Below are 25,903 nucleotides of genomic sequence, written 5' to 3' on the forward strand. Positions count from 1 at the left end.
TGGTTTGATCGTTTATTTTGTCTTTAACTTGTTTATCTAATATTCTTGATTATTTGTGTTGAATCAATCCACGTATCCTTAAAATCGCGTACAAATTTAATTGTTATCCGATTCTAGGGTAAACATAAGTGTTAAATAATTTGTAGTAAGAACACATTATTTTAAAACCAAATGCGTAGGTCTCCCTCCGTCCAGAGGCGAACCTAGGATTTGAAGGTCGGGGGTACTTTTGGATTCAACCAAAATTTGCATTGTATATAAGGTGTCCACTACTAATATATCACTATTTTCTAAAGACATATACATGAAATTTTTGTCGAACTTTACAGATGTCGGTGACCCCTCTCGGTATAGCATAGGCCCGCCTCTGCCTCCGTCCCTATTTATGTAATGTTGAGCATAGAATTTAAGAAGAAAAATATTAAGTTTGTTGCATTTTCAGTCTAAGTTACGTTGCATTTTCAAGCTGTAGACCTTAAATTTATTCTACTTATTCGTGTTTATTACTTCATCAAAGTTGGCATTGTGTGTTAGAAGTTGCAAAATATTTCGGATTCATTGGCATATGCTATCAAAGTCCAAAGAGTTTAAGGTTTCAAAGGATAGCAAGATATGGTTGTCCATTGGTGTGTTTATCCATATTCAGCTTGATTATCTTTCAGATACTATTGAAGAGTCTGGACGAGTCATATATATGAGGATTACAAGAATATATTACTACTATTATAGAAACGGCTAAGAGAGGAGCTTGGGGTAATAATGGTATTTCGGGAAATTTTAATTATTTTAGCTTTCTAGACACGTGTTATCTTTGATTTCCCAATCTCTGTGACGTCTCAACTCAAACTGAAGGCCCATACTACTCTTTCTCCAGATTTTCTTGACTTTCTCAACTCCTCTTCAATTTTTCTTTGTCTCTTCTGGTCTTTTCTTTTGCGGCTTCGAAACAGTAATCATGTCAGTTATGTTTTGCCTGGATTTTCGCTTCCTTCATCCCAACTTCTGTGTATTTCCTTGAGAATAAGGGCCTTTGTTGTATATGTGTTTGAGAAAAATTCTTCAATGAATCAGACTTTCTACTCGATTTCTATTATAGTCTTTGGATTTAATTTCTTGGTTAGCGGGTGAAGAATAATCTGGTAATTTTGATTTTGGGTAATCTGATTTTAGGTAATTTTGATGGCATTCTATTTCCATCTCTCTGTAATTTGTTCTGCTTCTTCAACTTTGTTGTTGTGTTGGTTTGGCTATTTGACTTAATAAGTTTCATCCTTTTTGGTTCTCAGATGTGTTTGATTTTATTATTAAGAATTGATTTTTGTGATTTGCCGGTAAACTGTTTGGAGTGGATTTTATTATTAAGAATTGGTCAAAAAATAAATTTTTCTTTGGTGTTTCGTGGGTTTAACGTTTGGAATAGAGAAATTAAGCCGAGGATTATAGAGAGGGTTTTTTGCTTGTCTGGCACTGGAAATCTGGGATTTCAGCGCTATTTATTTCTGAAAGTAGCACGCCTGGAAACAATGATGCATGGTCTAGAAACCTCTATGTGCGTTAGAGTTAGGGGTTAGAGGAAGTTCTTTGAATTTCTTTGTTCTCTGTAGGAGTTTTAATGTTTTAGTAGATACGATTGTTGCTGCAATAGCCCATATTTAGTGGTGCACGTCTCCGGTGCGATTCTTTAGCTATTCAATTTTATCATGTTGAATAACATTTCTCTTTCTCTAGGTGACTATTTCCAAGGATGGCATCGTTATTCTTGACTTTGCTGGTTGGAAGACATAGATGAAAGGTGTGAATAGCATGTTTAGCTCTTGCATATAAACTAATATCAACCTATGCGCCATAATTACTATTCAAAATGTGTGGTTGAATGTATGTTTGTCCTCTGCATATTGACATATAAATAAAGCTTTGGTCTTTCATTTTGCTCCTTTGTGACAACCCTCAGAAATAAAGCATGTATTTTAGGAAAAAAGTACAGTACCTTTCATGTTTATATGAACCCTTAAAGAGAGGCTTTAGCCAAACCAGAGGTAAATTTGACTACTGTTATTATAGAAATACTTCATCTGAGATTTTTCACCTTTTCAATCTTGGACTGCTATGAGATCTCAACATTTTTCAAACTCTATTTGAGAGAAAAAATATCTTCCTCAATTTGACAACTAAGAGAGAAAATATTTTCCAGTTATTGCATTTCATTGTAGCTGAAAGTAAAAAACTTTACAAGCTCTTCACAATTTGAATTATGTGTTAAGCTTACAAATACCTCTTAATAGATTTTAATATTGTCACATTTTGGTTAAGACTCCGCTGAAAGTGCAGAACACAGTATGTTTTCTTTGGCAAGAACACAGTAACAACAACAACAACAACAACAATCCAGTATAATCTCACTAGTGGAGTCTGGGGAGGATAGTGTGTATGCAGACCTTACCCCTACCCTGGGGTAGAGAGGCTGTTTCCGATAGACCCTCGGCTTCCTCCCTCCAAGAACTCCCCACCTTGCTCTTGGGGTGACTCGAACTCACAACCTCTTGGTTGGAAGTGGAGAGTGCTTACCATTAGAGCAACCCACTCTTGTCAAATGTGGTTGCTGTTTCTGCTAATCATTTTGGTAATTTTGACGGAAATAAGAATATCCATGGATCTGCTAACGTAGTGTACTTTTATTAGCAAACTAAAGTGCACTCTAAGTGAAAGTATACTTTGGTGTAAAGCAAGTAACTTTTGACTATTAAAGGACTAAATTTTAATTTTATCCCGCAATGAATATGTAAACTTCTTTATAAGTATTCTTTAATTTTTTTTCAGTTCCGGCTAAGCAAATGACCTATAATATTATTATTGAAAATCATGGATCATTTCAGGAAATTAATGTGATCTTAATTTTTGGTGAGTGCTCTATCTAATTAAGGTGCATACCTGTTTTAGTTTCTTCATCTCTAGTGTTCTTTTTTAGCTTGTAGGCTTTGGTCGTCTGTTATTATCTGCTTACTTTTCCTTGGTTGTAGTTTGATCCTATGTTGGGAATCATGAATGCTAATTAACACACTTTTTGTTCATGAGAACATGAGAACTTGAGACCTGAATGTGTCGATTCTTCCATATTATACATTAGATAGGACATAACGAATAGTTTTATTGCATTCCATTTGACAATTCATAGCTAACATGATTACATAACTATTATTTTAATTTGTGGCGTTTGATTATTTTGAGTTCTACAGATGGTGCACTATTGGTTAAACCAGCTGAATAAATGGACTAACTCTTTGAATTTAACGGTACTTTTCGGAACTCCTATCAATCTGAATGTTTAGAAGAAAGCTTTAATTCATTTTGTAATTTAAATCTAAACATTAACATGACTTAAAAACAAATGTCACTCCTTCCTTTTACTTTTCTTGCGCATATTTCTTTCGCAAGTGGTTAATAGTAGAATCATTTGTACAATATCAGGTATCTATATCATTGATAGTAGAATTATTTCTTGTTGTTGCCTTCTTGACTAACACATTGGGCGATACTATACATGTCTACACCAACTGTGTTACCTTTTTGGTTGGTTCTAAATTGTCAACATGACCCACAAATGCTTAGGCTAGAAACTGATCCGTAAAGATATATCTCCTAATTATTTAATTGCTAAATTATTTTCAGTGTTGCTAACGTTTATTTGACATAATAGTTTATCATCTTTGTTGGTAATAATTCTAATTGCTGCCATCTTACACATCTCCATTTCAGAAAGCCATACTTTTTTGGTAACATATGAATTAGAAATGAGTTACATTTTTGTAAGATGTGTAATATTCTAGACACAAGATCATTCCTTGTTGAAACAGTATAGCTTTATTCCTTGTGAAATTGGCCTCAAAAAACGACTTCTATTCCTTGCTATTATTGCAGTCATAGTCTACCATATGGTAGTCGTATATATAAATGAGGATGTGCGTTCAAAAGGGCATTAATATATAATTTCTGTGTTTCTAAGATAATCTTACGGATGAATGCATCTCACAAGTTTATCCACAGCTCTCTCAGTTAATAATTATTGAACGTAGTTTTTGTGGGTGTTGGATATCATTGAGTTTATTTGAGCAGATTATACTCTCTCATGTGAATCATTAACATCGCTTAATTCATCTTCATAACAGAGTAGAAGACACTCAGTAGACAAACTGCTATAGGCCACTTTAGTGCCTGCAACAGTACCAACATGATTGATGGTTGGTCCAACATAATGAAAAAGCTGGATGAGTTAATTTTTGTACAATTACAATATTATTTAAAAGTTAATTAATTACAAATGTAAACTTAATGATGAGTTACTTAGAAGAAGGGTGAGTAACCTATATTATAAGGAGAGTCGGTCAAACTACATAACATGTAAATTTTTATTTTTATTTTTGACAAGGGAATCCGCAGACGCTACCTCTCGGGTATACAAAATAAGTTCCACTCCCGTGTAATAACCCGCAAATCATACAAGAGGGTAGACCGCACTAGGCAAGCCCGTGCGATGGGCTCGGCAGAGGAAGTATGCAAGTGGATTTTAAACCCTAGATCTAGACCTCCCATTTGAGAAGTGCTCTGCTCAGTCAGCTCGGCTATCCCGAAAGGTAACATGTAAAATTTAATTATACTGCCAATAAATATAGTTTATATTCTTCGTTTTTTAATCCAAGACAAGTATAACCGATGGGGTGAACATTTTGTATAGGCCAAAATCTACCTCAAGGAGGTTCGACATGAAGTGATATTACGAAAAGTAAATTGGCCGAGGTCGATTAGTAAACGGCAGGGTTCAAAGCCGAGCAATCAATAACGGCTGAGGTCAAGTATTAGGGGTAATAATAACAACTAGTTTTGTAATAGGATCTTTAGGAGAATATCCCATTGAATGTACTTGTACTTTTAGGGTTAACCGGAGATATGTTCCAGATAAATAGAGAGGGGGATAAGGTGAAAGGAGGGCAAGATTTTCTGATAAGAACACTCTTTGAAAAGAAGACTTGCTCCCTAGATAAAATACAAACACTACCTTTCTAAAGAGATTCGATTGTCTATTATTCCACACTTTTTCATCAGATTCGAGAATAGTTCCAATATTCTAGTATTTATCTATCACTCATCATTGTCAGAAGGAAGAATCATCCACCTCATTTAATATGGGGTGAATCATTCTCCTTATTTACTTTAATGTTATTTATTGTGATTTATTGCTCAACATTCTCCTATCATTAATCATCCTGAAACATTGAATGTACACCGCATTTAATCTCGTTAACCGATTATAGATCTGAGATTATTATCACTAGCTAAGTTTAACCCCTCGTTACATAAAATTAATTAGTTTAATCAAATGTTTAAGCTTTTTGGTCAAACACATTTGAATTCAAGTCTAACCGCTCGATTTAACGCGCCAATGGTAGTTAGACAAGTTTTCGCGGAAAAGTTAGGGTCAGATCGGTCAATAAAGAAAACTCTTCCACCGATCGAGCACCTTCTCAAAAACTCTTCATTTGTTTCTGTTTTCCATATCGCTACTCTCTTCTCAAATGCTCTTTTCTACTCTCCTCAGAACAGGAACGAGGTTTCTCACTCCACTCCGATTCTCTTGCCAACTTTCTTAGGTATGCTCCTTTCTCTTTCTCCACACACACTAACACCCATGCTGTGTGTAATATTTGTATATATATACTCCCTCTGAATTTTTCCGGAGAACTAGGGTCAAACTTACCAATTTTTTATCTGAATTTTGACTTGGAATTTTAAAAATATTTGAAATAAATTTGCACTTTAGAAATTACATGAAAAGTACTATAAGTCGCAACAGTTAAAAATTTAAAATATTAAATAATTATTTGCTAAAAATTATGGTCAAAGAAAACATTGACTTTGCAAATAGTAATAAGTTTATATAAGTTGAAACAGAGAGTATAAACTATGTTTGCTTGGTTTTTGTGAGTGATCCTTTTGTTCATTTGATCATTGTATCGCGAAGTGTATATGGTTCAGGATGGTGTCTGTTAGATTTGGGAACCCGGGTAGTGCGGAATTTAGCCAAACAACGGTATAATGACAATAACAAAGACAATGGAAGTTGATAATAACGGCAATTAAAAAATATAAAGAAGACACAAATTTAACGTGATTCGGTCAAGGTGACCTACGTCCACAAGCGGAGAGGAGCAATTTCACTATACCAACAAGAGTACAAAATTAGAGTAAATACTCTAATTAATCCCAAATACCCCAAGAGAATAACCTCACAATAACCTCACAAGATCACTCCAAAGAAAGGGTTCACACAAGTGTTTCCCAACACTCACTCTCTTACAAAATACTCTATAATTAAATAAAGGAGGAGGAAGAAAGACAAGAGTAAAAAGCTCTTGAATTGGTGTGTTTTCAAATGAGAAACTCCTCTATTTATAGCAAGAAATCGTTGGCCTAATAATGGATATTATGTCATGGAAAATGTCATGAAAATTTGGCCATATTACAAATCTCCACCTTGGCCTAATTTCGGCTTATATATAGTAAATTTGCTCCACCTTCTCCGCAAAAACCCCAATGGGCAAAATCATTCTTCATAAATGCCAATCAAGTTCAGGCAAAGCTTGAATTGGATACTGGAAGAAGTTTTGTGAACATGTTAGCAGGATTGTCTCTAGTGTTGATCTTCTGAATAGAGACTTTTCTTTCAGCAATGGTTTCTCGGATGAAATGATACTTTATATCAATGTGCTTCGTCCTCTCATGATACATTTGATCTTTAGTCAAGTGAATGACACTTTGACTATCACAGAAAATGGTAATACCACCTTGGTGTAAACTGAGTTCCGCAAATAGACCCTTCAACCATAAAGCTTCTTTGATCGCCCCGGTCACTGCCATCTATTCTGCTTCGGTAGTAGATAAAGCTACTACATGTTGTAATGTAGCTTTCCAACTAATAGCGCAACCACCGATGCAAAATACATAGCCTGTTAGTGATCTTCTTTTGTCAAGATCACCTGCATAATCTGAGTCTACAAAACCAACAAAAGTGTTAGTATTTCTCCCAAACTCCAAACATGTGTTTGAAGTACCTCGCAAGTATCTGAGAATCAATTTCACAGCATGCCAATGTGCTTTACCAAGGCAAGCCATATACCGGCTTACCACGCTCACTGCTTGTGAAATATCTGGACGTGTACAAACCATTGCATACATAATACTGCTGACTGCACTGGAATAAGGAACTTGTGCCATGTACCTCTCTTCTTCCTCTGACTGCGGGAACTGAGCAGCTGATAACTTAAAATGAGCAGCAAGAGGGGTACTAACTAGTTTAGCATCTTTCATGTCAAACCTCTCCAAGACTTTCTCCAAGTACTTCTTCTGGGTCAGAAATAGCCTGTTGGCTTTTCGATCTCTTTTGATCTCCATGCCAAGGATTTTCTTAGCTGCTCCCAAATCTTTCATCTCAAATTCACTTTTCAGCTGACTTTTCAAATTGTGAATTTCTGTTAAATCCTTAGCAGCAATGAGCATGTCATCAACATATAATAATAGGTACACAAATGAACCATCATTTAACTTCCGGAAGTAAACACAACTATCATACATGCTCCTCGAATAATCATGACCCAACATAAAGGAATCAAACCTTTTATACCATTGTCTTGGAGACTGCTTTAATCCGTACAAGGATTTCTTCAACAAGCAAATATGATCTTCTTTTCCTTCAATTTCAAATCCTTCGGGTTGATGCATATATATTTGTTCCTCAAGTTCGCCATGTAAGAAAGCTGTCTTAACATCAAGTTGTTCTAATTCCAAATCATACATGGCAACGAAGGCAAGCAAGACACGAATAGAGCTATGTTTAACAACATGTGAGAAAATATCATTAAAATCAACTCCTTGTACCTGACTATAGCCCTTTGCAACTAATCGTGCCTTATACCTCGCATCTTCAACCCCTGGAATGCCATCCTTTTTCTTGAAGACCCATTTGCAACCAACAATTCTTTTTCCTGATGGCGGCTTTACAAGAGACCAAGTACCATTCTTGCGGAGAGACTCAATTTCTTCATTCATTGCAATCAGCCACTTGGCTGAGTCAGCACCAGAAACTGCTTCTGAATATTTTGATGGTTCTCCAATTTCTTCAGTTTCCTGTGCAACTGAAAAAGCAAATGCAACATAATCTCCAAACTTTAATGGTTGTTTACCTTCTCTTCTTGGTCTATGTTTGGCTATAGAATACTCATCTTCTTCTGGTTGGTTCAACTTCAGGAGTCTCAACTTCAGGAATTTCAGCTTCTGTCTCAAATTCAGGAGTTTCAACTGTATTTTGCTCCAAAGTTGATGAGCTTGGCTCAGAAGGAATGCCAACCTCAATCTCCACCTGGTTCTGTGTACACTTTCCTTTATTTGTATCACAAGAACTAGAAGACTCTTTTCTAGAATGTAACATAGAGGATTCATCAAAGGTTACATCTCTGCTAATTATAAATTTTGGTGCCATGGGATCAGGATACCATAGTCGGTATCCTTTCACCCCAGATGCATACCCAAGGAAAATGTACTTTTTAGCCCTTGGATCTAATTTTTCATCATTTACATGCATGTATACAGGGCAACCAGATATCTTTAAATCAGAATAATTAGCAGGAGTACCTGACCACACTTCCTCTGGAGTCTTAAAGTTAAAAGGTGCAGAAGGAGCTCGGTTGACAATATAACAAGCTGTAGAGATAGCTTCTGCCCAAAAGGCGTTTGTCAACCCAGCATTTGAAATCATGCAACAAGCCCTTTCCAAAAGAGTTCTATTCATCCTTTCTGCCACACCATTTTGTTGAGGTGTTATTCTCACAGTACAATGTCGAGCAATTCCTTCATTCTTGCAAAATTCGTTGAATTCATCATTACAAAATTCCAAGCCATTATCTGTTCTAAGCCGCTTAGCCTGTTTTCCTGTTTGCTTCTCAATCAAAATTTTCCATTGTTTGAAATTTAAGAAAACATCACTTTTATTTTTCAGGAAATAAACCCAAATTTTCCTTGAATAATCATCAATGAAAGTTAACATATACCTGGCACCACCTTTTGATGGGGTACGTGAAGGACCCCAAAGATCTGAATGAATGTAATCCAAAGTACCTTTTGTTCTATGAATCGCTGGAGATTTGAAGCCGACTCTTTTCTGTTTCCCGAACACACAATGTTCACAGAACTCCATATTTTCGGTACTTTGGCCACATAAGAGACCTCTTTTGCTGAGGATGGAAAGACCTTTTTCACTCATATGCCCTAACCGCATATGCCACAATTTGGTGATGTCAGAATCTGATTTATCTGATATTGAAACTGCAGCAGCACCTGTAACAATAGATCCCAAAAGAGTATACAACGTACCACATCTGCGTGCTTTCATGATCACAAGAGCACCATGAGAAATTTTCAGAACTCCACCTTCACCTGTGTACTTGCACCCAAGAGATTCTAGAGTGCCCAAAGAGATGAGATTTTTCTTCAAGTCAGGAACATGTCTAACATCAGTGAGAGTTCTTACCACACCATCGTGCATTTTGATTCGGACTGTACCTTTTCCAATAACTTTGCACGCAGCATTGTTGTCCATCAAGACAACTCCACCTCCAATATATTCATATGTGGTAAATAAATCCCGACTGGGACACATATGATAAGAACAACCCGAATCTAAAATCCACTCATTGTTAGATTTGAAACTATTATTAGTTGTTAAAAAAATAGTTCCCTCAGTCTCATCAGCAGCTACACTTGCTTCTGCAGTGTCAGTATTTTTGTGCTCAATTTTCTTTTCTGTATGCTTTTCTTTGTTTTTCAATTTAAAGCATTCAGAAATAATGTGACCTTTCTTATGACAATATTTGCACATGACATTTCTGTATCTGGATTTTGACCTTGATTTAGATTTCTCACTACTTGAATCTTTCTTATTGGATCTACCTCTTATGAATAAGTCTTCCCCTTGGTTCCCACTAGTTTCCCCAGTAATATCTCTATCTATTTGTTCTTTTGATTTCAAAATAGATTTGATATCTTTATAAGAGATATTATCCTTTCCATAGAGCATAGTATCTCTTATATGTTTAAACGACTGGGGTAAGGAAACAAGCAATAACACAGCTTGATCCTCATCTTTGATTTCAGCATCTATGTTACTTAAATCCATAAGAAAAGAATCAAAAGTATCAAGATGAGTAAGTATAGAGGTACCTTCAGCCATACGAAAAGTGTAGAGTTTTTGCTTTAGGTAAAGCCTGTTTTCTACTGTTCTTTTCATATATAAGGTTTTAAACTTTTCCCATATGCCTTTGGCTGAGCTTTTTGCTGCAACTTCACGCAAAACCTCATTTGAAAGATTTAAAATAATACCTGCTTTTGCCTTTTTGTCTATGACGGCAAACTCCTCGTCCGTTATTTTATCCGGCATCTTCTCCTTTCCTTGCAGTGCCAAATCTAAGCCATCCTGAATTAGGATAGCTTCCATCTTTAATTGCCACATTCCGAAGTTTGCACTTCGGTCAAATTTCTCAACATAAGACTTTATTAGAGTCATTTTGGCTATTTAAACTAACTCGGTTAGATCTGGCTCTGATACCAATTTGTTAGATTTGGGAACCCGGGTAGTGCGGAATTTAGCCAAACAACGGTATAATGACAATAACAAAGACAATGAAAGTTGATAATAACGGCAATTAAATAATATAAAGAAGACACAAATTTAACGTGGTTCGGTCAAGGTGACCTACGTCCACAAGCGGAGAGGAGCAATTTCACTATACCAACAAGAGTACAAAATTAGAGTAAATACTCTAATTAATCCCAAATACCCCAAGAGAATAACCTCACAAGATCACTCCAAAGAAAGGGTTCACAAGTGTTTCCCAACACTCACTCTCTTACAAAATACTCTATAATGAAATAAAGGAGGAGGAAGAAAGACAAGAGTGAAAAGCTCTTGAATTGGTGTGTTTTCAAATGAGGAGAAACTCATCTATTTATAGCAAGAAATCATTGGCCTAATAATGGATATTATGTCATGGCAAATGTCATGAAAATTTGGCCATATTACAGTGTCATATGAATAGATATCAACTTCAGTTCATTTTGTATGTCTGGTCCTGATTTTATGATTGTTAAACCAAAAGTCATTGAATTTCTATTGTTCTCTTTTATGAACTACTCTATAAAATGTTTAGAGATAAACATAATGGTATATCAAATCAAATAATTTAATCTTAGCAGTTAAAAATTAAAGTGAGAATACACATTATTTAAAAATGGTTACATAATAAATGCACGTATGAAAAACACATATCTTGCATGCATCAGGTTGGTGTAAACATTGGTGCTGGTAAACTTTTACTGAAAAAAGCCGATTGATCTATTCACCATTGAACATTCATTCGTATCTATTGATAGTAAAATCTTTACTAAATACTGGAATTGACCTTCTTTTTAGTAATTGCGTAATATCCATAGCAGCTTTTCTCGAGCACTCCGTCACATAGTGGTAAGCGCTTCATAGCAACTTTCATTCTTACTACTTGAACTGGAACTAGCATTGTTTTGGTGTACAACAACAACAACAAACTTAGTGTAATCCCACAAGTAGGGTCTGAAGAGGGTAGTGTGTACGCAGACCTTACCCCCACCTTGTGGAGTTAGAGAGGTTATTTCCTGTAGCATTGTTTTAGTTTGTATTTTATATCTGTGTGGTTCGATGGAAGTTCTTTCTCTACTTGTTTCTGCTCTAGGGAGATGCCATAATATATGTTCTCTTCTTACAGGTTACTGCATTGATCTAAAAACATGGGGGATGGATTACAACATCCATCTATATATCAGAAAATACATGAGCGCTCGTGCCTGTTCTCTAGAATATCTCACTACACACATTCTAAGCATACTGGTTCACACAATATGAATGTTGGATATGTCAATGAAATTATACACGGTCCTTTTATGGCGATTCGCCTATCCTGAAATTCGAGCCTTTGCCTGCTCCTATTCTTATACGGGCTACATCTGAAGTTCCGTTAGAGAAGAAGACCACTAGTTTTATTGTCGATTTTCTAATGGGAGGAGTTTCTGCTGCTGTGTCTAAGACAGCTGCTGCACCAATTGAGAGAGTTAAGCTTTTGATTCAGAATCAAGATGAGATGATCAAATCTGGTAGACTTTCTGAACCGTATAAAGGGATTACTGATTGCTTTTCGAGAACTATTAAGGATGAAGGTGTCCTTTCTCTTTGGAGAGGCAATACTGCAAATGTCATCAGATATTTCCCCACTCAGGTTTACTAACCTTACATTCTGTTGATTGATCCAAAATTAAATTTGTTTACTATTGTTAAATTAGAGTGTTACTTTACTTTTTAGTCATGCTTAATGCTTTTTGGTTTCTTCTTAGACAAATTTGAGGGTACTTTACCTACGAGAGCGGAGGCAGATCCAGGATTTAAATTTAGTGTGCGCTTGGACATAAGAATTGTAAAATTCCGGGAAAAAGTGAAAAAAAATTTCAAGTGAAAATGGTATTTGAAAACTAGAGTTGTGTTTGGACATGAATATAATTTTGGGTTGTTTTTGAAGTTTTGTGAGTGATCTGAGTGAAAAATTTGAAAAACAGCTTTTTGGAGTTTTTCAAATTTTTCAAAAATTCCAAAATTCATCTTCAAGTGAAAATTTGAAAATTTATGGCCAAACACTGATTTCGGAAAAAAGTAAAAAAAATTCGAAAAAAAGTAAAAATTTTCTTATGTCCAAACGGGCTCTTAATGCGTTCTACCTTGCGCTAAACTCATTGTATTGTTAAAATTATGGGTTCAGATTTGACATTTGTTGAGATTCTAGTAGTTCTTATATATATATATATATATATATATATATATATATAAATAAAAGCAACTTAGTAAAACATGAACAAGAAATGGAGATAGAGAGAAGGAAGAGATTTTCTTCTTTAATTGTGTGTATTTTCCTATCTATTTCAAGGCCTTTATATAGGCATGAAATGTGAAGAAAAATATGTCATTGAATATGTCATTAAGCATAGAAATATGTCATTGAATATGTCATTAAGCATTTGAGAAGATCATGGAGGAAGAGTAGACATCCACCATAATTTGATTTTTCTTATAACACTCCCCCTTGGATGTCCATAGATAATGTGCCTCGTTAAAACCTTATTAGAAAAAAAACCCTATGGAAAAAAAATCCTAGTGAAGGAAAAAGAGAACACATGTTTAGAAATACGCCTTTTGGTTGCCTCGTTAAAAACCTTGCAAGGAAAACCCAGTGGGACAAAACCTTGTAAGGGAAAAAGAGTACAACGCGTATTAACTCCCCCTGATGAGAGCATCAATTCACATCCTTGAGCTTTCGCATCTCAATCTTGTACACTAGTTTCTTGAAGGTTGATGTCGGTAGAGATTTGGTAAACAAATCAGCCATATTATCACTTGAACGGATCTGTTGCACATTGATATCACCATTCTTTTGAAGATCATGTGTGAAAAATAACTTTGGTGAAATGTGCTTTGTCCTATCCCCTTTTATGAATCCTCCCTTCAACTGGGCTATGCATGCTGCATTGTCTTCATACAAAATTGTGGGTAGTTTGTCACACTTCAAACCACATTTGTCTCGAATAAGGTGTATTATAGACCTCAACCATACACATTCTCAACTTGCTTCATGAATAACAATTATCTCAGCATGATTAGATGAAGTAGCCACGATTGATTGCTTAGTCGATCGCCAAGATATGGCAGTGCCTCCATATGTAAACACATAGCCTGTTTGAGATCGAACCTTTTGTGGGTCATATAAATACCCAGCACCGGCATAACCAACAAGATCAGGACTGTAATCATTGCCATAAAATAATACCATATCGGTAGTCCCTTTTAGATACCGCAATATGTGTTTGATTCCATTCCAATGTCTCCTTGTAGGAGCAGAGCTATATCTAGTTAAGACATTAACTGAAAAAGTTATGTCAGACCTTGTCATGTTAGAAAGATACATTAGTGCACCAATTGCACTAAGATATGGTACGTCGGGACCAAGAAGCTCTTCATTATTTTTATGAGGTCGGAATGGATATGCTTTATCCATATATAATTGCTTTAAAATTATTTTAGTGTATGCTGATTGATGGACAAAAATTCCATCTTTCATATACTCAATTTGTAGACCAAGACAAAATTTTGTCTTTCTAAGATCTTTCATTTCAAATTCTTTCTTTAAATAGTCTACTACTTTAGGAAGCTCCCTAGGAGTTCCAATGATATTTAAATCATCAACATACACGGTGATTATAACAAATTTAGATCCAGATCTTTTTATAAAGACACAAAGACAAATTGAATCATTCTTGTACCCTTCTTTCAACATGTACTCACTCAGGCGATTATACCACATGCGCCCTGATTGTTTCAATCCGCATAAGGATTTTTGAAGCTTTATTTAATAAATTTCTTGGAAACCTTGCGTAGAAGAATGATGATGACTTCAGGAGAAGCAGTCAAGTACAAGGGCTCACTAGATGCATTTTCTCAGATAATGAAAATAGAAGGTGCCAAGTCACTTTTTAAAGGTGCTGGGGCTAATATTCTACGTGCTGTTGCCGGTGCTGGTGTACTAGCAGGGTATGATAAACTGCAGCTTGTTGTTTTCGGAAAGAAATATGGATCTGGTGGCGGCAGTTAATATGGTGCAATGATGATGACGAAGATGATCGTTTAACGTTGTGTAGATTACTGTTGTCTGTGTCTAGCGTTTGAATAATTTTCCCAGTAGTTTCTGGTTACAGATATCTTGAAAGTTTATACATAACTGTACAAATTCGTGGTTGCTTTTGCAGTTCGACTTCAAAGTTACATCTGCGGTTGTCTATATGAAAAGATATACTACAGTTTACCTTGAAAGTTTTGTAGTCTTATTCTATTGAGAATTTTCATCAAGTGTAAGCTTTTTCACGAATTTTATACATACCCTTCTGTTGCATGATCTTTTCTTTGAGTTATTTTGCTTCAATTCCTTTGTTTCTTGAGATCTGTAGTAATATTATTATAAATTGCTATGGTGGCTTAGTTAGGCACAGTGGCGGAGCTAAAATTTTTATTGAGGAGTGCCAAAATATAGAAAGATAAAGCATACGAATAAAATAATTGAGGAATTAAGATGTAGTATATATGAATAAAAATATAATTTTGGCCTAGTTAAATATGTAATTGACACGCCTTTAAAGTGAGGTGGCTCCGCCACCGGTTAGGCATAGGCTCGAGCAATAAGAATGCAAAGTTGCTTGTTGAGAATTCACATTGTGAAGTATGTTATTTTTGTTGGGAATAAACCCCCTACATAAATAATATTCACAGTAATAAAAGCGGAACAATAACGTAGCACCGAGATACGGTAATTAACAAGAATAAAAGAGTGACAACGACACCAAGATTTTTACGTGGAAAACCCGTTTGAATAAGGGCAAAACCACGGCCCTGAGAGCAGCAACTGATATCACTATAGCAAGGAATTTTACACTTTGTAGGTCCGAGTAAAATACTCCAAAGACCACTACAACACTCAAAAGAAATAACCCTCTTTTGATATTCTCACCTTACTGCAATATCGCTCACTCTCTATTTTCCTCACAGACTATTTTCTTATACCTTGTCTGTGAAACCTCGCTTTTTCTTTCTCTCTTTGTTGGTGTGTATTACAATGAGAGCGAGACACTTATTTATAGTGTTTAGGATTGCTTCATTAATGTCATCAATGATATCATGAGTTTGGCAAGAGTCAAATATTCAATGTGAAACCAAAGAAATATTTGCCATAAAATCTTCCTTACTATTCCTTTAGTTGGATCGACAATTCAAAGCCAAAAGGAAGATGTCTTTCTCACACATGGGATGAACCCATCAAATCTCCCTCTCCAGTCCCATAGTAAAATACTCCAAAGACCACTACAACACTCAAAAGAAATAACCCTCTTTTGATATTCTCACCTTACTGCAATATCGCTCACTCTCTATTTTCCTCACAGACTATTTTCTTATACCTTGTCTGTGAAACCTCGCTTTTTCTACTATTTTCTTATACCTTGTCTGTGAAACCTCGCTTTTTCTTTCTCTCTTTGTTGGTGTGTATTACAATGAGAGCGAGACACTTATTTATAGTGTTTAGGATTGCTTCATTAATGTCATCAATGATATCATGAGTTTGGCAAGAGTCAAATATTCAATGTGAAACCAAAGAAATATTTGCCATAAAATCTTCCTTACTATTCCTTTAGTTGGATCGACAATTCAAAGCCAAAAGGAAGATGTCTTTCTCACACATGGGATGAACCCATCAAATCTCCCTCTCCAGTCCCATAGTAAAATACTCCAAAGACCACTACAACACTCAAAAGAAATAACCCTCTTTTGATATTCTCACCTTACTGCAATATCGCTCACTCTCTATTTTTCTCACAGACTATTTTCTTATACCTTGTCTGTGAAACCTCGCTTTTTCTTTCTCTCTTTGTTGGTGTATATTACAATGAGAGCGAGACACTTATTTATAGTGTTTAGGATTGCTTCATTAATGTCATCAATGATATCATGAGTTTGGCAAGGGTCAAATATTCAATGTGAAACCAAAGAAATATTTGCCATAAAATCTTCCTTACTATTCCTTTAGTTGGATCGACAATTCAAAGCCAAAAGGAAGATGTCTTTCTTACACATGGGATGAACCCATCAAATCTCCCTCTCCAGTCCCATGCACCTGAAAGAGGTAACTCCAGTTTTTCATATAGAGTTCATGCCGATAAGTTCTTTGCACAATTCGAACTTGTCTCTTGGTACCACCTTGGTCAGCATATCTGCGGGATTCTCACTTGTAGAAATCTTCAAGACTTTTAGAGATTCATTCTCTATCATTTCTCGAATCCAGTGATATCTCAAGTCGATGTGTTTAGTCCTTGCATGGTACATGGAGTTCTTGCTAAGGTCTATTGCACTTTGACTGTCACAATAGACAACATACTCCTTCTGATGCAAGCCAAGCTTTTGAAGGAACCGTTTCAACCATATCATCTCCTTGCCAGCCTCAGTAGCGGCAATATACTCCGCTTCAGTTGTAGAGAGTGTGACACACTTCTGCAACCTTGACTGCCATGATATAGCTCCCCTTGAAAATGTAAACAAATATCCAGTAGTGGATTTTTTATTATCAATGTCACGTGCCATATCAGCATCTGTATAGCCTTCAAGATTGGATCAGATCCTCCAAAGCACAAACAATCTCCCGTGGTACCTCTCAGGTACCTGAGTATCCACTTGACTGCTTCCCAATGTTCCTTTCCAAGATTTTCAAGGAATCTCCTAACAACACCAACTGCATGAGCAATATCATGTCTGGGGCATACTATTGCATACATCAAGCTTCCGACTGCTGAAGAATAAGGAACTCTAGCCATGTTCCCTTTCTCCTCCACACTTGTAGGATACGTCTTCTTGCTCAACTTTAGATGACTAGCAAGAGGTGTGCTGACTGGCTTAGCATTCTTCATGTTGAAGCGTTCCAGTACACGTTTAATGTACTTCTCCTGAGACAGCCATAAATTTCTGCTTGTTCGCTCTCGAACTATCTTCATACCCATAATTTGTTGTGCTGGGCCCAAGTCTTTCATATCAAATGACTTGGACAAATCTCCCTTCAACTTTGCGATCAGCCCCTTATCTTTTCCTACAATTAACATGTCATCCACATACAACAACAATATAATAAAGTTATTTTCAAAAAATCTTTTGAAGTATACATATGGATCAGAATATGTCTTTGTGTAAGTTTGACTTTCCATGAATGAGTCAAACTTCCTGTACCACTACCTTGGTGCTTGCTTCAACACGATAAAGACTCTTATTCAGTTTACACACCATGTGTTTCCTTTCAGCTACTTCAAATCCTTTTGGCTGCTCCATATAGATCTCCTCTTCCAAATCTCCGTGAAGAAATGCAGTTTTCACGTCCAACTACTCCACTTCAAGATCTAGGCTAGCTGCTAAGCTCAAGATTGTTCGAATAAAAGTCATTTTGATAACAGGTGAGAAAATTTTGTCAAAATCAATACCTTTCTTCTGCTTGAAGCCTTTTACCACCAATCGAGCTTTGTATCTGACCCACTTACATTTGAGTGGTCTTTTACCCTTTGGAAGTTCAACCAGTTTGTACGTGCCATTTTTCTGCAAAGATTCCATCTCATCTTGCATGGCTTTCATCCACTAGTTCTTTTCTGGATGGGACATCACCTCCTTAAGACTTTCTGGCTCTCCCTCATCACTGACGAGGACATACTCCGTGGAAGGGTACCTGCATGACTCTACCCTTGGCCTTTCTGATCTCCTCAGAGGTTGAGGTTGTTCTTCTCCCAGAGTGGGGTGGTCCACTTGATCGACATCATCATCAAGTTGCTCCCCCTGCTCAATAACCTCACCAGGTTGCTCCCCCTGCTCGGCAACCTCGTCGGTCGTACTTTCTGCATTTGTGGAATTGTTAGAAGTAGAAGGAATAGTAACAAGGTTAGGAATAATACCATTCTTGGCCTTATCTGACATATCATCAGCAGTTCCAACTTCATTTTCTCGGAAGACTACATCTCTGCTTCTGATGACCTTCTTTTTTACGGGATCCCATAATCTGTATCCGAATTCTTCATCTCCATATCCGATGAATATGCAAGGAACAAATTTATCATCCAGCTTTGTTCTCTGCTCCTTTAGTACATGTGCAAAAGCTTTGCAACCGAACACCTTCACATGCTAGTAGGACACCTCCTTGTTGGTCCAAACTCTCTCTGGGATATCAAACGCCAACGGAACTGATGGACTCCTATTGATCATGTAACAGGTTGTCTGAACTGCTTCACCCCAGAATGGCTTAGGCAGTTTAGCCATTCTGAGCATGCTTCTCACCTTCTCCACAATGGTGCGGTTCATCCTTTCAGCTACGCTATTGTGTTGTGGGATTCCATGAACTATCTTTTCATGTCTGATCCCATGGTTCGAACAGTACTCTTCAAATTTCCTTAAAGTGTACTCACCTCCATTGTCACTTCAGAGATGCTTTAGCTTTTGGCTTGTCTCCCTTTTCACCATAGCATGAAACTTCTGAAAAACTTGAAACACCTGATCTTTGGTTTTCAAAATATAAACCCATAATTTTCGTGAAGCATCATCAATAAAAGTAACAAAATATTTGTTACCGCCCATCGATTCAATTTCCATTAGACCACAAATATCAGAATATACCAAATCAAGTATATTCAATTTTCTTTCAGACGATGTCTGAAATGAGACTCTATGCTGCTTACCAAATAAACAGTAGTTACAGGGTTTTACCGTTGTACCTTTGGCATAAGAAATAAGTAATTTCTTGGCAAGAATCTGCAATCCCTTCTTGCTCATATGACCCATCCTTTTGTGCCACAAATCTGCAAAAATCTCATCTTGTGCCGCATTCAATTCACCTTGGCATATTTCTGCATTTGTCCTGTACAACGTGCCACGAGCAACTCCCTTTTCAATCACCAATGATCCCTTGGCGAGTCTCCACTTTTGATTTGCAAAATAGTTCTCATATCCATCTCGGTCTAAAGCAATTCCAGAGATCAAGTTCATCCATAAATCAGGTACATGTTGCACGTCCTTCAGAACCAATGTGCATCCGATATTTGTCTTGATACAAATGTCACCAATCCCCGCAATTTTTAAGTAACTTGTGTTACCCATTCTCACAAGGCCGAAATCACTTGCTACATATCTGCAAAAAAGATCTCTTACCGGTGTGGCATGGTAAGATGTTATTGTATCAACCACCCATTCTGACTCTGGACCTGATAAGTGCATGCATTCTTCTTTCTCGTTTATACAAAAGACAACATTATCATTGTTTTGCACCATGGCGGTTGTGTTGTCGTCATTCTTCTGGCCACTAGTTTCACCTTTGCCCTTCCTTGGATTTGGGCAATCTCTTTTGAAGTGACCTGGTTGATCACAATTGTAGCAATTTCTAGCTCTTGATTTGGATCGGTTCTTAGACTTCCCACGAGCTCCGGATTTACCATAGTTGCTCGAACTCCTTTGATAATTCCTGCCTCTACCTTCTGTGATGAGAGCATGTCCTTGATTTTCAGGCTTCTTTCTCATCTTCTCATTGAGTAATAGAGCCGATGTGACATCTTTCAACTCAATGGTAGTCTTACCGTGCAGGATGGTTGTTGCCAGATTATCGTACGAAGATGGCAACGAGTTCAACAACATGATGGCTTTATCTTCTTCCTCGATTTTCACTCCGAGATTGGCGAGCTGTGTGATTAGTCCGTTAAACACATTTAAATGTGACAAAAAATTCGTACCTTCACCCATGTGTAGGCGTATAACTACTTCTTTAGGTATAATTTATTTGTTAGCGTTTTGGACATCCAAGTCAGCCCAATCCTCAGCTTTCATGGTATCAGGCATTTTGGCATCAGCATCTAGTACCCTGTGTAATCCTTGTTGGATGAGCAGATCTCTCATCCTTCTTTGCCATGTTAAGAAACCGCTATCTCCGTTAAATTTTGCTACCTCGTACTTTACTCCGAACATTTTTGTTTTTTATCGAGTATAGTACTACCGATAGTGAATAGTATTTTTGTGAACGAGCAGAACATGTGCTCTGATACCAGTTGTTGGGAATAAACCCCCTACAGAAATAATATTCACAGTAATAAAAGCAGAATAATAACGTAGCACCGAGATACGATAATTAACAAGAATTAAAGAGTGACAACGACACCAAGATTTTTATGTGGAAAACCCTTTTTGAATAAGGAAAAAATCACGGTCCTGAGAGGAGCAACTGATATCACTATAGCAAGGAATTTTACACTATGTAGGTCCGAGTAAAATACTCCAAAGACCACTACAACACTCAAAAGAAATAGCCCTCTTTTGATATTCTCACCTTACTGCAATATCGCTCACTCTCTATTTTCCTCACAGACTATTTTCTTATACCTTGTCTGTGAAACCTCGCTCTTTCTTTCTCTCTTTGTTGGTGTGTATTACAATGAGAGCGAGACACTTATTTATAGTGTTTAGGATTACTTCATTAATGTCATCAATGATATCATGAGTTTGGCAAGAGTTAAATATTCAATGTGAAACCAAAGAAATATTTGCCATAAAATTTTTCTTACTATTCCTTTAGTTGGATCGACAATTCAAAGCCAAAAGGAAGATGTCTTCCTTACACATGGGATGGACCCATCAGTTTTGCATTAGTATCATCAGTTAATTAGCCTTTTTCTAGAAAACGTTACAACAACTTACAACAACTAAGCTTCAATCCGAACAAGTTGAGATCGACTATATGAATCCTCATTATCTATTGTGCTCTATGGTCATTGTTTATCTTGAATGATTAATATTAAGTTAGCAATACGTGAAAATAAAACTATAGTGCTTATTACTTGCAAAGAAGCTCGTTTTCTGACTGTAACTGCAATACTGGAATGCGACTTATAAATCGCAAATTGCAACTTATAAATCCATTGCGACCCCTATAGTCTCAATGACTGTAATTAGTTAAGCTAATATAACATGTAAGTAGGGGTGACAAACGGGCGGGCCGGGTCGAATATGGACGGGTCAAAATGGATAATGTAAAAACAGATAAATTATCCGACTGTATCCATAATATGGATAAAAAACAGGTTAACCGACAGATAATACGGATATCCTTGTTATCTATGGCTTCTTGAATATGATCATTTTTGGAAAAATTCTTAGTCTCTCAAACTTGAGTAACCCCCAATTTGAGGCCTTACAAATGTAAAAGTTAAACTCATTAATTATCCATTTTCTAAGTGGATAATATGGTTTTTATCTATATTTGACATGTTCATTATCCAATCCATGCTTTAATGGATAATATGGGGATAAGTATTTTCTTTTATCTATTTTGCCACCACTACATGTAAGTATCATTTTTATCATAAAATTTTGAGTCACGAGAATGAAAATATTATGGTAAGGTACTTTTTTTTTTTTTTTAAATCTGATCTTACGCAACTCAAATTTAGATTAGTTGGGACTTCAATGCGGATACGCGGGTGAAAAACCAATAAAAAGTATTTATCACAGGGTTTTATTTGTATTTATATTTCAATTTGTAAATATATTTTTTTTTCGTCAAAAGTCAAATTTTACTCAATTTCTTTTATTTTTCCTTATTCTTAATTTTTGGGCTCAAAAGTCAAACCTTTGAAATTTCATTTTCTCAAAAGTCAAATTTTACTCAATTTCTTTTATTTTTCCTTATTCTTAATTTTTGGGCTCAAAAGTCAAACCTATTTGTTACGTTGGAAAAAAAATAAACCCTGGCAAAAAATTGAAGCGCGTTTAAAAGCTTTGAACAAGGAGAGCAAAAGCTTGCACTGTTCTAGAATCTTCCCATGGAAGAACGAGCGAAAGGCACAGTGACGTCACTGTCGTCATTGTTTCCGGTAGAAGATGCCCAGAAAGCATCGAAGTACGTGCAGGACACGATTGCCGACCGACATAAACAGCTGGACCTGCTCCGAGATTTCGCCGCGAATAACAATAACCTTATTAACCTTGTTCAGAGATTGCTTGATCAGCTTCACCACGATATCATGGTAATTTTCTTATACCTTTTCCCTTTAATGTTGATAGTGTTATGATTTTACACTATCAGGTCGCTTTGGTATGTTGTAGCCAGTAATCTGCCTTATCTCTAAAATTGAAAATCTCACTATTTAAGTAGGATTTACCTGTGGATATTTATTTGTTGACTTGATAGATTAAAAATTCTCCCTTATAAAACAGAAGCTTTTTCATGTACTATAGTGGCAAGAGGAAGCACAATCTTTACCGGGGGGACTAAAAAAATAAAAAAAAAATAAACACGCAAAGAACCTAAGGGAGTCAACACCTAATATATATACACGAAAAAGAAAAATTAATCTTATATATACGGTATATTTTCGGCAAAGGGGGCCACCTAGCTCCGCCTTTGTAATGACCCAACCAGTCATTTTAACTTTTAGAACCCCGTTTCCTAAAATAAGACTCCCCAAACATGCTTTTATTAATTTATAACTTGCAGGGATTGTTAGTTCGGGATTTGGAAGCGTTTGGGTTGAAATCGGAACACTTGATTCCTTAAGTTAGTTTTAAAAGGCCAAGTTTGATTTTGGTCAACATTTTGAGAAAACGACCCCGGTTATCTAGGCCCCACTGTGGGCGCTAAACTGTTTATCTGTAAAACGGTACAGTTGAATTTGTTCGTGGTTTCTAAACAAATAAATTAATTTGATCCAAAAGGTAATGAAATAACTGATGAAATATAAAATACTTAGCCTTAGAATGTAGATGAAACGACAGAGCTTAGTGAGTCCGGGAACAGGGTTTCCGGGCACAACAATGATCAGATCAAAAGCGAGAGAATAAAAGAATAAAATTGTATTAAAACGCTGTATAGAATGTAGTGTAAGTTAATCAAAAAAATCCTCCCTGCAATGATAATTGAGCTCTCTATGTATAGTTATGTCTAGGAAAGAAGGTCTTAGGATCATGCCCTTCTTTAATGTCAATTATGAGGGTCATTGATGAAGATGTAATGTTAGACATAAATGCCAAATTCCTTGTAACGGGCCATCAAATGTTACTGGGGGCAAAACATTTAATATTCCTTTGATGATCATTATTCCTTCCGGTGAAAGGCGAAATAGCTATGTTCGGTGTCATCCCCATCTTGTGTTTCACGTGTCCGTCCTTTAAGCGGCTACATGTCATGTCGTATTTTTCCCTATACACTAGTTGATGTTCGAACCTTTAACCTCTTAGAACAAAATCAAACACATAATCAATGCACCAGGAGACAATCTGTACATGTCAAGTGGTGTCATTTTTCCTACTTATCTGATTTCTCACCGTATTAATACATATATTTAGTAAAGTTTTTCGACGAAGCGGTGTTGCATGAACCGCTTCGTTGAACGTGTGTCCGACCCTGATTGCACAGGAGCAGGGTTTACTCAGAGCGCACCAGTTCCCTAGTTTACCAGAAAAAAGACGCTAACAGAATATAAATTGCCAATGATCTGAAAGTGTTAATTATAATAATATTCCAGGTCAAGAAAGGTATATATAACTGATTCTTTTAATTTAATTGACTCATAAATGAAAAACGAGGAGTCTATAACGATTTATTCTTAGAATGCACCTAAACATATGGTTATTATTGGCTGTGGAAAAAATAATTAAATAACGGATAGAAGTTTGTTTCTGATGAAATGCTATATAATCAAAATCCTGTTGAAGCATTCTGTAGTTTTCGAAATGTTTAAATCTGATTAACTAATCAAAATAAATTTCTATAAGTTGTTTCATTTTTTTGTAACAGTAGCATGATATTATTTTAATTGATTTAATGGGCTAGAAAAGCTATAGAAACTAATAAATTGTTAGGCATTTTAAAGAAATTTCTCTTTCAAGTTGTATAAATTTCAAAACTAATAGAATTTCCTAATCAGAGATTCTGCAAAACTGATGTCCAATAATGTAGTCTTGCAAAAAATAATAAAATAGTAACGGATAACGAAGTGGTTAATTGGAACGTTATCTTTCTTCATTATGACTGCTAATAATTAGTAAAAACTTGGCTATACACGTTATATTTTGGCCAACGTACATAGTATTGTTTTCCCTGAGTAATAATAACAATTTGCTTCAGCTCGTTTGCTTATTTGTAGGATGAGTTACTCCAATTTTTATACACTCTTGACAATATAAATATCTTATTTTATCAGATAACTTAAAATAGCTATAGATGATCGTCCATAATAAGTAAAATTTATTACTTAGAAAAAGGAAAGTAACATGTTATAATGAGTTAAAATGCATTGATAGTGTAAATTTAGTTTTATACTATTAAGAAAAATGTTATTTTTGAATTTGGATAGACATTTTCGCCAACGTACATACGATTTTTCCCCCAAGTAATTATAACAATTTGCTTCCTCGTTTGCTTATTTTTAGAATGAGTTACAATACTACTGCTACAACAATAACAACACCACCACCACCAACAACAAGCAGCCCAGTATAATTTTAGAATTGGGTTTGGGGAGGGTAGCGTGTCCGTCAACCTTACCCTTACATTGAGAAGGCAGAGAGACTATTTTCAATGACACCCGCGGCTCAAGAAAAGATGGGAAAAAAATGAAGAAACAGTATCAACAAACAATAACAACAACAAGATAATTAAAACTGAAGCGAAAGAAACAACAAGTATCTTGATAATTTTATCAGTTGACTTAAAAATAGCTATAGATGACCGTCCGTAATAATTAGTCCTATTACTTAGAAATAAGGAAAACAACATATTACAACAAGTTAAAATATATTGATAGTGTAAAAAAAATTGTACCGTCAAGAAAAACGTTATTTTCGAATTTGGAATGACATTTTATTTCTCCAATAGAAGGGCAGATGTAAACATTTTTCTGGAAAATACAATTCATTCATCACTAAACACTACCTCACCAAATTTATGAGGTTTTAACATATAGTAAAAAATGCACAGCTAAGACTTTCGATATACACCCAAAACAACCCAACGGTAATTTCATACACTATCTCTATAAATACTGCTAATAATTTCCCCCTAATAAAACCCCTGAAATTCTCCTAATTGTTTACCGTTTTTCTCTCTTCTATTTTCTTCCTCATTTTGTGCAATTTTCATCTTTAGACTGCTGAATTTTTTACTCTTCTTATTCTGAAACC

The 25,903-nt window shown here is 35.9% G+C and overlaps 1 long non-coding RNA gene across 7 annotated transcripts; it reads left to right on the top strand.

The window, feature by feature from the left end:
* The first annotated feature begins 417 nt into the window (after positions 1–417).
* LOC104086462 (uncharacterized) lies at positions 418–15,067 on the top strand. Of its 7 annotated transcripts, none has more exons than XR_011410194.1 (6): positions 418–592; positions 875–1,170; positions 1,729–1,792; positions 3,234–3,290; positions 11,841–12,347; positions 14,552–15,067. It is a non-coding gene; the product is annotated as an uncharacterized lncRNA (long non-coding RNA). The 7 variants fall into 7 exon arrangements; XR_011410197.1 differs by lacking the exon at positions 418–592 and adding an exon at positions 4,424–4,628 and having other exon boundaries at positions 834–1,170; XR_011410196.1 differs by lacking the exon at positions 875–1,170 and having other exon boundaries at positions 423–592.
* The last annotated feature ends 10,836 nt before the right edge of the window (positions 15,068–25,903 follow it).

The sequence above is a fragment of the Nicotiana tomentosiformis genome, chromosome 8 (genome assembly GCF_000390325.3).
Source record: "Nicotiana tomentosiformis chromosome 8, ASM39032v3, whole genome shotgun sequence".
NCBI classification, from domain to species: Eukaryota; Viridiplantae; Streptophyta; class Magnoliopsida; order Solanales; family Solanaceae; genus Nicotiana; species Nicotiana tomentosiformis.